General features: G+C 45.4%; 1 protein-coding gene and 1 pseudogene across 1 annotated transcript in view; one reads left to right on the top strand and one right to left on the bottom strand.

Annotated features, from left to right (window-relative positions):
- The window catches only part of KHDRBS1 (KH RNA binding domain containing, signal transduction associated 1), a 34102-nt gene extending 31100 nt beyond the window's left edge, over positions 1–3002 (top strand). The window contains exon 11 of the transcript XR_008426393.2: positions 2682–3002. The gene's annotated coding sequence lies outside the window, so the exon portion shown is untranslated. The remainder of the gene's footprint in view (positions 1–2681) is intronic.
- A 3432-nt stretch (positions 3003–6434) lies between these two features.
- Positions 6435–6751, bottom strand: LOC112299083 (large ribosomal subunit protein eL36-like; annotated as a pseudogene).
- Positions 6752–12756: the final 6005 nt, after the last annotated feature.

Consider the following 12756-nt stretch of genomic DNA (forward strand, 5'->3'; position numbering starts at 1 on the left):
AGTTTACACTGAAAGTAGTTCCCAGCTTTGGTGTACAGGATATGTGCCCCTGGCTTGGTTTCCATATTCCTGGACTTGAAAGAATTGTATCCTTCTAAGCACATATTCATATTCTTTCTTCCTCCCTCCCTTCCTCTCCCCCCCACCCCCTATCCCTTCCAGACCCTTATCTACCTCTTGCTCTCCAGATTAATAGTCGTTGCATGTTTGAAGCTAGCAAGCATCTGATGAATATTTAATAGCCTTGAGCAGACAGGCTGAATACAGCTGTCTTGAGACAGCAGCTGTTGGGGGGAGGGGAGGAAGTGCACTGCACAGTCTAACTACTTCTTTTGTTCCCTGGCCTAGCCCGTTCAGTGCAAGGGCCTATGGTGGGCACTGCACCCTAGTCCCGGTGTGGCCTGATTGCTGCCCTGAGCTCCCCAGGATGTTACATTCAAGCAGCAGACCAAACCCCTTTTTTAATTTTGGTAATGGGGAGCAGTTTACGTTCCCTGACATCTAGAATCAGTTTTCCAACCCCTGGGCTGAAGGTCTTCTACTCTATGGCCTGTTGTGGCTCTGAGACGGGTAATGTGTTCTCATACCCTGTTCTGCCAACTACAGCTCCTTTCTGAAAGGAGGGAGACTTGTATCGGGGAGGGACCTGAATTTCATAACTGTGCTGCTGCTGGGGCTTAGCCTCTTGACATTCCTTGAGGACCAATGCAGTAGCCCGTCATCAGTAGGTGTCCTACTCATTCCTAGCCTATGCTGTGGTGATTGCAGGGGAGTTCTCAGGCAGGTGCGAAAGCTATCCTTATGCTTCCCTCATCTAGACCTAGGGAGCTTTTTGCTTCAAGGAGGCCTTGCCATTTTCAAGGCAAATCTGGGAGGGTCATGGGAACTCCTGAAAAAAGACAGCCTGTTCGAGGTGTTTCTAGCCAGAGTGTGAGCCATGGCCAGGCTACTGCCCCAGATTAATCAGCTAAGTAGAGCGCATTGACGGAAACTCAGACACTGTTTTTGTTCATACTCTGTTAAGATGCCTGAATTAGGTGTTCACTTGTCAACCTCTAAAGCCCCCCTTGGCCCACCTCAGGATCGCCGGTCTCTTCACCCCCACCTCATCTCCCAGGTCTCCCTAGGCACCATGTATGAGAACTTGAGATAAAAAGCATTTGGGTTCAGATACAGGGGTAATTCTTTTCTGGGGTCTCCTGACTCCTGCAGGCTCATGCTTCCTGTCCGTGGCCCAACTTTAGTTACAGAATGGTTGCTACCCATCTCTTAGGCTCTCTAGGATTAAAATGTAGGGAACAAATTGCATTTGCCTTTGAGAAAGAGAAATACCTATGCTCTAATATGATGCTTCAGAAGCTTCTCTCCAAATATCAGTATACATGGCCCGTTTTATTCATTATTCTTAACATTCCCTCCTAAATCAGAACACCTACTATGTGCTCCATAGACACTGGAGAGTCAGTGGCACATGAATAAGCTAAAATTGGCCTTATGGGGGTTGCAGAATGTTTGGGGAGACAGACACTAAACAGATAGTACTTATAAATAACATTAGTTGTGCTTATCGATGCTATGAAAGAAAAGGAACAGGGTGCTGTGAGGGCGCAAAGCAGGGAGCTAACCTAAGGGGGGATTTCCTTGAGGAAGTGATGTTTAAGCTGACATGTAAATGGAAGAGTTGGCAAGGTAGAGGGCGCTTAGGAGAGGGTTTGGGGAAAGGGCATGGAGCACATTATAGGCAAAGGGTAGGACTGAGGCAGGTTGAAGGTCAGGTAAGAATCAGGACCTTACTCTGTGGTCATCGCTGAACACCACTGAATCCTGGAGTGAGGGAGGGGGAATGACATAAGACTTCTGCTGCTTAAATTTCATTTGCTCCTGAGTAGAGAATGGGTTATAATCCAGGCAAGAAATGAAAAATACCTCTAGCAGGGTGATAGAAGTGAAAATGTGGAGAAATAAATGGATTCGGCACTCTCAGGAGAGAGAATGAATATCATTTGGTGGTTGATTAGACGTGGGAGAAGAGGAGGGTTCCCAGGTTACTGGTTTGAATTGGGAGGATCGGAGTGCCATTTTTTAAAAGATGGGGAGCACTGCTACAGACTTTGGTGTGAGATCAGGGCCCTGCCCTGTGTCACAGGCTTAGGATGTACCTCTTCCGTGGATAAACCCGATTATTTGGGACTGGGACAAACCCCTATAAGGCCAAAAGAGAGGGACCCCCTAAACCTAGCAGCGAGGTACTAGAAGGTGCCTATTTCCCCATTTCCTTTCTTCCAAAGGCTTTTAAAAGCTCTTTGTTCATCTCTATCTTTTTTACATCTCTGGGAGAGCAGAAAGCATTTTACCCTTTGTATATAGTGGGAGGTCCCAAAGCTTGTCTAACTAAAAGCCCCAAAGGTTTTCTTGATTCTGCCCTGGGTCTCTCAGCCTAGGGATGGTCAAGCCTGGGAGGTGGGAGGGTCCACTTGCCTGACTGACGTGAAAAGAGAGCTGATAGATAAGCAGTGGGCTTCTCTTTTCTACTCGTCTGTGCACCTAGAAGCCTTGTACTGAATGAACAACTGCCGTTATGCTGCGGGATGGGGGGATTATAAAGGAGGCAGCCTGGCCATGTGGGAGGCCCCTGATGTGGCAGCTTCATGTTTCTTAATTTTCTACCTGTGTCTTTGCAGCTATCAGAGGACTCCGGAACCGGGAGAGCTGCCTGCTGTGTCAAGGCTGGCCTGAGGGCATTTGCTGAGCACAGAGAAACCCAAGAGAGATCAACAGTCTTTTCTCACCCACCTCTTTGATCTGTCTGATTACCCACAGAAAGCCAGCCAGGATTCCCTAAGAGTTTCTAGGCCCAGAATGGAGTGCTCAGGGCTGCAGGGGACTGTGATATGCACAGTTAAACATGCTCACAACTTGAAACAGTTGAAGGGGACTAATAGTATCCTCAGCATGGCATCCTAAATCCGAATAAACTGGCAACTCCTGCTGTGTCATTCCCAGTTTGCCTGCTTCCCGTTAGCCTCCAGCAGATCTGGCTACAACACCCTACCAATACCCACCCCCCACCTCCTATTTCCCTCTCTGCCACACCTGTGTTGTGGGTGCCAGCCTGGGAGCCCTTGGACACTTCCAGAGGGCTCCTGGAAAGAGACTGGTCACCACCTCTAATAGGCTGAGGAAAGTCAAGTGAGAAGGTTCATTTATTTTGGGCAAGTTATTTAAACTCTGCACCTGTTTTTCTCTTCATTGTTGATTACTAAACTTGTTCAAAAAGCTCTTCAAGGGTAGGGCTTTCTCTGTACTGTATCACTTCCCTAGCAAGTATCCAGCACTGAGGGGCTCAATAAAAGTTTGGTCAAGTGATGGGTGGTCCCACTCTGGTAGCTTCTGTGAACTTTGGGAGAGAGCCAAAGCCACCCCTGTGTAGCCCCCACTTTCTTCCAGTTATATTAGGCTAGCTATTGGCCCTCATGTTTCTCTTGAAGGATTGGAGGGTCAGCCTTTTGATACAGACTTTTGGTTTCTTATGACCTAATGTCCTAGGCTGGTTTTACACTGAGCTTCCTGAGAGGTTAGGGACCTCTCCTACTGCACTCTTCCCTTAATGCCTTTGGCTGTTTACCCTAACAAAGGATCAAGGGGAAGGGCTGAGTTTGGGGGGGAAGCCTGCCTTTTTTTTTTTTTAATTGATTGATTTGGGGGGAGGAGAGAGAAACATTGATTTGCTGTTCCACTTAATGTATGCATGCATCGGTTGGTTCTTGTATGGGCCCTGACCAGGGATCAAACCCACAACCTTGGTGTATATCTGGACAACAACTGACATACAACAGCACTGATGACAACAGCACTCTAATCAACTGAGCTACCTGGCCAGGGTGAGCCTGTCTGCCTTTTAACTGAGCCTGGGGCATTCTAATCTTAGATTTATTTCTTAGCAGGAAAGGGATATTGAAATCAGTTGATTTACTTTGGGCAAGTTATTTAACCTCTGAACACATTTTTATATTCACTACTGATTACTATGAATAATAGCTAATAATTTATTGAATGCTTAGTATGTACCAGGTACTATGTCCAGCATTTATATTTACTGTTTCACTTAATCCTCCAACCCATTTCACATATGAGAAAACAGAGGTCCAGGAAGATAAATAATGTACCTAAGGTTTAAAAAAAGGGAGCTATTAGATTTTCATAGTCCCTCTTTTTGACCTGTTTGTACCTCTTCTAGCCACTATTTTGAAGCAGTAAAGCATTGTGTCGGTGTAAGAGATATGTTAAGAATGACAAACTGTCATATTTATCCAGAACTGAGAGGTTTCCAGGGATGTAAAACTTGGGGTGCTGAAACCAGGAACGTTCCAGGCAAATTGATAGAAGTTTGTCAACCTGTGTTTGCACTGAGACTCACTCCAGGATTGCCCACTGAGGCTGCAGTTGCCTTGGTTTCTTGGTCTCCTAGGCCTTCCCTTTTGACCAGCGTGCTGTAGCATTTGAGGACCTGCTTCACTTCAGCAGGCAGGGGTGGAGTTTGGGCTGAGGTAACATCCTGGTAACAGATCAATGGAGCCACAGAGTTTGGGGTCACCATTTGAGAGGCCAGCACTAAGTTCCTAGGCAGCTAAATGCTCCAAATGCAGGGCGTCCACTTGGGAGCCAAGGAATTTTACGGAAAACACAGGTCTGGATTCAAATCCTAGCCCATCACTTGCTGTGTATTTTTCTGGGCCTCTTTACTCCATGAAGGTAGCATAATAACCCCTACCCACTGAACGGGATCTGAGAAGCAAACGGAATGTGTGTGAAATACCTAGCACAAGGTCTATATGTAATACCTCTCAACACTTGAGTTTCCTTCCTCCTTTTTTCTGACTTGTTTTTCTTACCCTGTCCTGTCATCTGTCACATACAGACTCCTCCCTCCTCTCGTTAACACAGCCTTAGGGAGCTTCCTTGGAGAGCCCTGATCTATTGGGCTTGGCCCACACACCCAGCCATCCTGCGAGTCAGTCACCTCCTCTGCAAGCAAAGAAGGAATGACATCAAACTTTCCCATCCCCCCATCAGAAGTTTCTGGACTCGTTTGATCCATAAATATTTTAGCTGGGCTTTTCAGTGGCTGTTGCCAGGTTGATGGGTTCTCAGGGGACTGGGGCGGGAGTGTGGAGGCTGGGCTGGCAGCCTGAGGCCCAGCAGCAGAGCTGGCCCTGGAGTGAGGGGTAGGAAGCCTGGCATAGAGCCCGTGCTTGCTGTGGCAGTTCTGAAGGCTATTGCTCTGTTGGCCTGCCCTCCCTTTCCTGGGCCCCTCAGAGCCACTCCTGCGTGTTTTCAGGCCCAACTCTGCCCTTGAGTACTATTTGATCTTGGGTAAATTGCTGAATGTCTCTAGGTTTTCATTTTAACATCAGCACAAAAAAAACCCTGCTTTGCTCAGTGCGAGTAAGTGGAGAAGACAAAGGTTCTGTAGAAAATTATGAAGATCTAGGTTAGTAAGTAGTCACGAGTGGAGAAGCTAGGCCCCATAACCCTTTCCTGTAGCCCTAAAGGCTGGAGTCCCAGGGCAGTGCCAGATACGGCACTGCATCCCTTTCTCCCCGCTTCCTCACACTGGCCCTGCCCCTCTTCTAAGGTTCCCAAGTCTAGCCAGATTACCTGACCTGGCATCAGATATTTTAAGGAGTTGGGACTCAGTGGCTTGTAAGCAGAGTTGGTTAAAGCTCTTTTTACTTGAGATACAGAAATTCAGGCCCCCAAACTAGATCTGGCCCTCCCCTTCTAGCCCCCCATCCTGGAGATCTTACACCTGGCTAGTGGCTGAACTCTAGGCTGTAACAGTATACCCTACCCCTGTACTTAGGATGGTTCTAAGAAAGAAAAGGGGGCCAGAAGGGGGGCACCTATACCCAGGCCCCACCCCTACCATTGAGAAGCTCTGGATGGCTCCAGGATTCCACATCCGTACTCAGACTGGCCTACCACAATTTTCCTGTTGAGCTGGGAGCTCTGATTTCTTTGTATTGAGCTCCCTCTAGTGGTGGTTGATATGTACCTTGCAGGAATATAAAATCTCGAAAGTTGAGGCAGGTTGGGAGGGTTTACTCTGTACCAAGAAGGATTTGTATCTCCAACTTGTAAGAGAGTCATTCCATTTCTTTTTTTATTTTCTTTTTAGTTGCTTATTTGTTTATTTTTAGAGAGGGGAAAGGAGAGAGAAAGAAAGGGAGAGAAACATCCATCCTTTGCCTCTCGCGTGCCCCACGTGGGGACCTGGCTCAGAACTCAGGCATATGCCCTGACCAGGAATTGAATTGGTGACTTTGGTTTGCGGGATGACGCTCAACCCACTGACCCACACCAATCAGGGCCATTCCATTTTTGTTTCTGTTTTATTTTTTCCTGAACAGGTTTCATTACACAGGGGATGGGGCTCAGGCTGTCTTGGCTGCTGCCTTCCTCATGGCTGCAAGGACATTGCTCAGCTCCTCTCTCTTCTCTTGGCATGGATGTGTATCCCCACCCTTTTCTTGATGAATTCCAGGGTCCTCGTGCCCTTAGAGACCTTGAGCAGCTCCAGGGCGCACTATTCATAGGGGACAAAGCCACAGACCTCTGAGATCATGTCCCACACAAACTTGGTGTGCTTGGTGAGTTTCCCACGGTGGCGGCTGTACCTCGGCTTGCTCACATTCTTTGTCACTTTGTGGCCCTTGTTGAGGCCCACGGCCATGGGGTAGCAGAGAGCCATGGCTGCTGCTCCTCAATGGCTGCTTCGGGGGACGGGCTGACAACGTGCAGAACTCTCCCATTTCTTATATAGGATATTCCGTCCATCTCTTTGCTTCTCTGTCATTAATCCTCACAACAATTCAATGAGATAGAAATTATCCTCATTTTACAGATGAAACAAGCTTAGGTAGTTGAAATCAACTTCAAACTCTTCAATGTACATAACATTCAAGATCTTCAAGTGATTAAACTTAACCTATTTTTCCAGCTTCATCTTCAGTTACTCTCAAGCCAAAATGGACTTGCTCTTCTGGAACACAACCTCTGGACCTTTACTCATGCCATTCCTTCCAGCTTCTTCATTGCTTCCCCCCACCAAGTACATTACCTAACAAAATCCCCTATTTGAAAAACTGAAGTTATTTTTTAAAGCTTGCATATATTATCTTTGTAATAAGCAAGTACAAGACATGGAAGGTAAATGTCTGGATGACAAGGGGTGGGGGGCTGCCTAGGATGCGGGAGGAGAGACTGACATATACGTGGAGTGAGCATGGTCCCGGAAATTAGAAGAACATGAATTCACCTGGATTGTCTCTTGCAGGCTCTCATAGTAAAACTCCGATGTAAGTATTCTTTTTTAAAGAGTGTAGTTGAAAGCCCTGGCCAGGTGGCTTAGCTGATGGGAGCATCGTGCTGTGCACCAAAGGGTTGCAGGTACGATCCCTGGTCAAAACGCGTGAACTGGAGGCAGCCAATCGATGTTTCTTCCTCACATCAGTGTTTCTCCCTCTGTCTCAAATCAATAAGCATATCCTCAGGTGAGGATTAAAAAAGAATATCGTTGATGTACAATATTAGTTTCAGGTGTACAGCATAGTGAGTGAGTCAACATTTAAATACCTTACAAAATGATTACATTGAGCTTAGTAACCATCTGTCACCATACAAAGTTATTACACTCTTATTGACTATAGCCCTTATGCTATACATCACATCCCTGTGACTTAATTATTTTATAATTGGAATTCGTACCTCATTCCCCTTCACCTATCCCCCCACCCATCCCCCTACTCCCCTCTGACAACCATCGTTTTGTTCTCGATGCATCTGCTTTTTTTTTTTTAACATTTACTTATTTATTTATTTAGGGAAGGGAAGGAATGGGGAAGGAGGGAGAGAAACATCAATGTGTGGTTGCCTCTTCCCACCCCCTCTATTGGGGACCTGGCCCACAACCCAGGCATGTGCCCTGACTGGGAATCGAACAAGTGACCCTTGGGTTCACAAGCCGGTGCTCAATCCACTGAACCACACCAGCCAGGGCAAGTCTGTTTCTATCTTGATCATTTCTTTTGCTGTTTAGATTTCACTTATAAATGAAATCATACAGTATTTGTCTTTTTCTCTGATTTCATTTAGTACATTATCCTCTAGGTCCATCCATGTTGCAAATGGCAAGATTTTGTTCTTTTTAATGGCTGAGTAATATGCTACTGTATATCACATCATCTTTATCCATTCCTCTATCAATAGACGGCTTAAGGTTCCATATCTTGGCTATTGTAAACAATGCTGCAGTGAACATGAGGGTGCCTCTATCTTTTCAAATTAGTGTTTTCATTTTTGGATAAATACACAAGGATGAATTGCAGGATCATTCTATTTTTAATTTTTTGAAGAGCCTCTAGACTTTTCCATAGTGGTTGCTCTAATTTACATTCCCACCAACAATGCACAGGGTTTCCCTTTTCCCCACAGATGTAACTATTCTTGCTGGCAGAAAAAAGTGAGAGCAAATCCCTGGGCAGCTGGGTCAGAGCTGCAGGTGACATTTCTTCAAAGTCTTGGAACTTAAAATTACACTAGTTTCTTTGCACTTCATAATATATCCATGTTTTAACAGTAATAGTACTTAAATGGTACTTATTATAGACCAGACACTGTTCTAAGTACTTGGCACAGACTAACTTAATTTTTACCATCATCTCGTAAGATAGGTACTGATACTACCTTCGTAGTTTGAGGAAACTGAGGCACACAGAGGTGAAGTAATCCTAAGGTCTTGCAGCTAGTAAGTGGTAGAGCCAGGATTTGAATTCATCTAAGTCTGGCTCAGAAAAGGTGCTCTGAATAACTACACTTTGGTATTGAAAATATTGCCTTACAATTTCCATGAATTAAACTGGCACTCCAGAAAGCAGTACTGTGGTTTGCCCTGTGGTTTCAGCACCCCCACAGTGCACCACCAAAGGTCTGCGTATTCCAGGTTGAAAACCACTGATCTAGAGGACAGACATGCCAGCCTTGGCCCCTGAATAACATGACCACGGAAGAGATTCTAACCCCTGACACCCAATGACACAGAACTGGCCTAGAGCCAGTGGCATTTCCTCCAAAATCTCAGTCTCCTAGAAGAGCCGATAGAGAGCAAGTTAATCAGGAAATGAAGACACAGAGAAGGGAAGTGACGGCTTTCAGATCACAAAACAGCTGAAATGTGTGGCCTCAGATCTGGAGAACAGAACCTAACCAACATCCTGCCATCTTATAATTATTTTCCCCAGAGAGCCTGTGTGAAAAGACTAGACCCTGATATTTCTGCTAGAGACTGACACAAGTGTATATTCTGGATTGTTTCAGAGGCAGTTGTCAGACATCAAACACAAACTGGCTTTTTGTAATAGGAAATTCCATAAAGGCTTCAGATATGGTTGGGTTTCCTTTTAAGTTCTCCCTAAAAGTAGCAAGATAGCCACCAAGAGTTCCACACTTACATACTTACATCTTATTTGTTTAGCCATTCCAGAAGTTAAAATTATTTCCCAATAATTCTAGGAAAGATCCTAGAATTGCATCTCATTTGGCCTTCAGTGGGTCACTGCCATGCCCTGCCCCCCTTCCTGCAACCAGTCACTGTTACTGGGGTGGCAGGGATGGAATGCTTTAATTCACCAGGCCTGGGCCATCTACCCACACTGGAACTGCAGAGTGAGGCACCTGCACAAAACCGCAGGAACTGAGGGGAAGGAAGAGTAGTTCCCCAAGGGAAACTCCGTGTTCTTACCGGAAGAAGGAATGAACAGATGCTGGGTAGGCAAAACCAATAGTCAACCTGTACAAGGTGGGCAAGAGCCGCAGGTAATGAATGGGTCACATGCGTAACAGTTCGTTTGAGTGAACTCTTACCCTGGGTTGTATAAATGCCCTAAAATCATTTGGCAAGTATTTCCTGAGTATTCACGATGTGCAACATCCAGCACCTTCCACATAATAAATGCAGAGCAAGACATTCCTCTGACACCACCTCTAGTAAAAGTTACCAGACCCAAGCTATTGCCTCCTCCCATAGGAGTGTAACAGGCAAACTCCTCTTCATCTCCCAGATACCAGCTCTGATTTCATCTCCCATAAAGCCGCCTCTTGCCTACCACTGCAGTCAGAATTAGTCACCTTCCATCCACCCCTGAACTTGATACATACTGATAATATCACACTGTACCATAAATTATTGATTCTTCTCTCTGTCTCTTCCAGTAATGAGGGGCATCTCTGTATCCCTAGTGTCCATGATATATTAGATGCTCAAAGTTTATTGGCCTGAGTTAAAATGAGTTCCCAGGTATGGCTTGTCCTCAAGCATCTTCAGAATATTCCTAAAACCATTTAGCTTCCCTCCCCAATTGGCCTGCCTTTCAAGAGTCAATTTGCCATTATCTCAATTCGACTGAATTAAAACTTACTTTGAATGCCTATTGTATGCCAAGTAGTATTATGCTTTGAGGATCCAGAAATTAATGAGCTACATTTCACACTCTAAAGGGGCCAGAACCAGTTCTTCTACCAGAATTTCTTTAGCTGGGGGGAAAAAAAAAAAAAAAAATATATATATATATATATATATATATATATATATATATATATATATATATATATATAATCTGCCCTGGTTTCTACTGTGCTTCGTTACCCGGTCATTCTCCTCCCTCTCCCCAGCCCCCACTGCTTCCAGGCCTATTTTTCCCTAGAAGGAAAGCCCTGACTTGGCATAAAATCTATGACAGATGTGTATGTGTGGAATTAAACTCTGTATTTCTATTTGCCTAAGCTAAAAACCTTGGAGTAATCCTTGGTCTTCTCTTCCACATATCTGTCAACAAATCCTGTTGACTTTCACTTCAAATCCAAAATCCAATCATGTCTTATCACCTCACTCAATCTGGTACCAACCAATTAAATCTCTTCCCAAGGTCACTGCCATAGGGTCATGTCTGGTCTTGTTTCCAACCTTGTGCCCCCTACATTCTATTCTCACAGAGCAGGCCACAGTGAGTCTTTAAAAATGGGAAGTTCAAACCCTCCAACTGTTCCCCATCTTACTCAGAAGAAAGCCACACAATCCTATGTGGTTCATCCTTTGTCATATCCTACTCTCTTGTCTATTCTATCCAAGCTCACTGGCCTTCTTGCTGTTTCTTTTTTTAAAAAAAACACATGAAGGTATGCTAGATTGGGGAGTTCTTTGTTTAACTAAATTATATTTTTTTACTTTTAAGATTTTAAAAAGATGTTATTTATTTATTTTTAGTGAGAGGGGAAGGAAAGGAGAAAGAGAGGGAGAGAAACATCAATGTGTGGTTGCCTCTCACACACCCCCTACTGGGGACCTGGCCGGCAACTCAGGCATGTGCCCTGATGGGGAATCCAACCAGCAATCCTTTGGTTCTCAGGCCAGCACTCAATCCCCTGAACCACTCCAGCCAGGGCTGATTTTATTTATTTTTAAAATTAATTACTTGGTTTTTAATTTTTTTAAGATTTTATTTTATTTTTTTTAATAAGAGAAAAGAGAAGGGAAGGAGAGAAACATCGATGTGTGGTTGCCTCTTGTACGCCACCAATGGGGGACCTGGTCAGCAACCCAAGCATGTGCCCTGACCAGGAATCGATCCCATGGCCTTTAAGTTCACAGGTCGCGCTCAGTCCACTGAACCACACCAGGCAGGGCTTCCTGGTGTTTCTTCAATGCACCTGGCATGCAAGCTGGTGCCTGAGGGCCTTCCCACTGATTTCCTCTGCCTGGAAGGTCCCCTTTCTCCAAATATCTGCATGACTGACTCACTTGTTTTCCTCAAGTGTTTGCTCGAAAGTCACCTTAGTGAAGCCTACTGATTTCTCTGTATATAACGGCGACCTGCTACCCAACCTCCTTTCCAATTTCCTCCACAGCAACCATTCCCTTCTAACATACTACAGAATTTACTAATTTAAGGTGATTGACACCGCTTATAAGTCTAATGAGGGAAGAAATCATAACAATTAGTAATAGTACCTCATTTATTGAACACTTGATCTGTGTTAATGCTTGCCATACATCATCATCATAATGATGGCTAACATGTATAAAGCAGACTCTGTTCTACATGCATGATCTCATTTAATCCTCCCCAAGACATAAGGTGAATATTACCAGCCTCACTGTAAAGGGCAAGAAACAGTATTTCAAGGCTGGGAACTGGCAGAGTTAGGATTTGAACAGGTGGTGGCAGAGTAGGGTCAGATGTGAGAAATATTTAGATCTTAGAGTCGGTAACACTAGGTAAAAGATGAGAAGGGGGCCGAGGGAAATGGGAAAATAACTCCCAGGTTTTGACTGGGGTGGACCAAAGTGCAATAAAGCCGAAGAGAAAGGTGACAGCCCAATTCGGAAGGTGTTGAGTTAGAGGAGCCTGTGGGCCACTCAAGGATACAGTCCATCTCAGGTAGGAACTGAGATGAGAGGCGTCTTCCAGCCCTCTCCTTCGGGCCCGAGGAGGTGCTGGGAGAAGGGACGCACGGAAGAGCAGGACATGGGATTCCTTGCCTCTTGGGTTTCTTCAGCAGCAGCTGCAGGAAGGGCGTGGGGGACTGAGACAAAGACCGCGCGGGCCCCGCCTTTGTCCAAACGGCCCCTTTAAGGAGCGCGCCCCCGTGTTCTAGCCCGCCTTGTATGCAAATTTAGCGGCAGTACGGGAGCGCGCGGCA

The sequence above is a fragment of the Desmodus rotundus genome, chromosome 3, assembly GCF_022682495.2.
Source record: "Desmodus rotundus isolate HL8 chromosome 3, HLdesRot8A.1, whole genome shotgun sequence".
Taxonomy (NCBI): domain Eukaryota; kingdom Metazoa; phylum Chordata; class Mammalia; order Chiroptera; family Phyllostomidae; genus Desmodus; species Desmodus rotundus.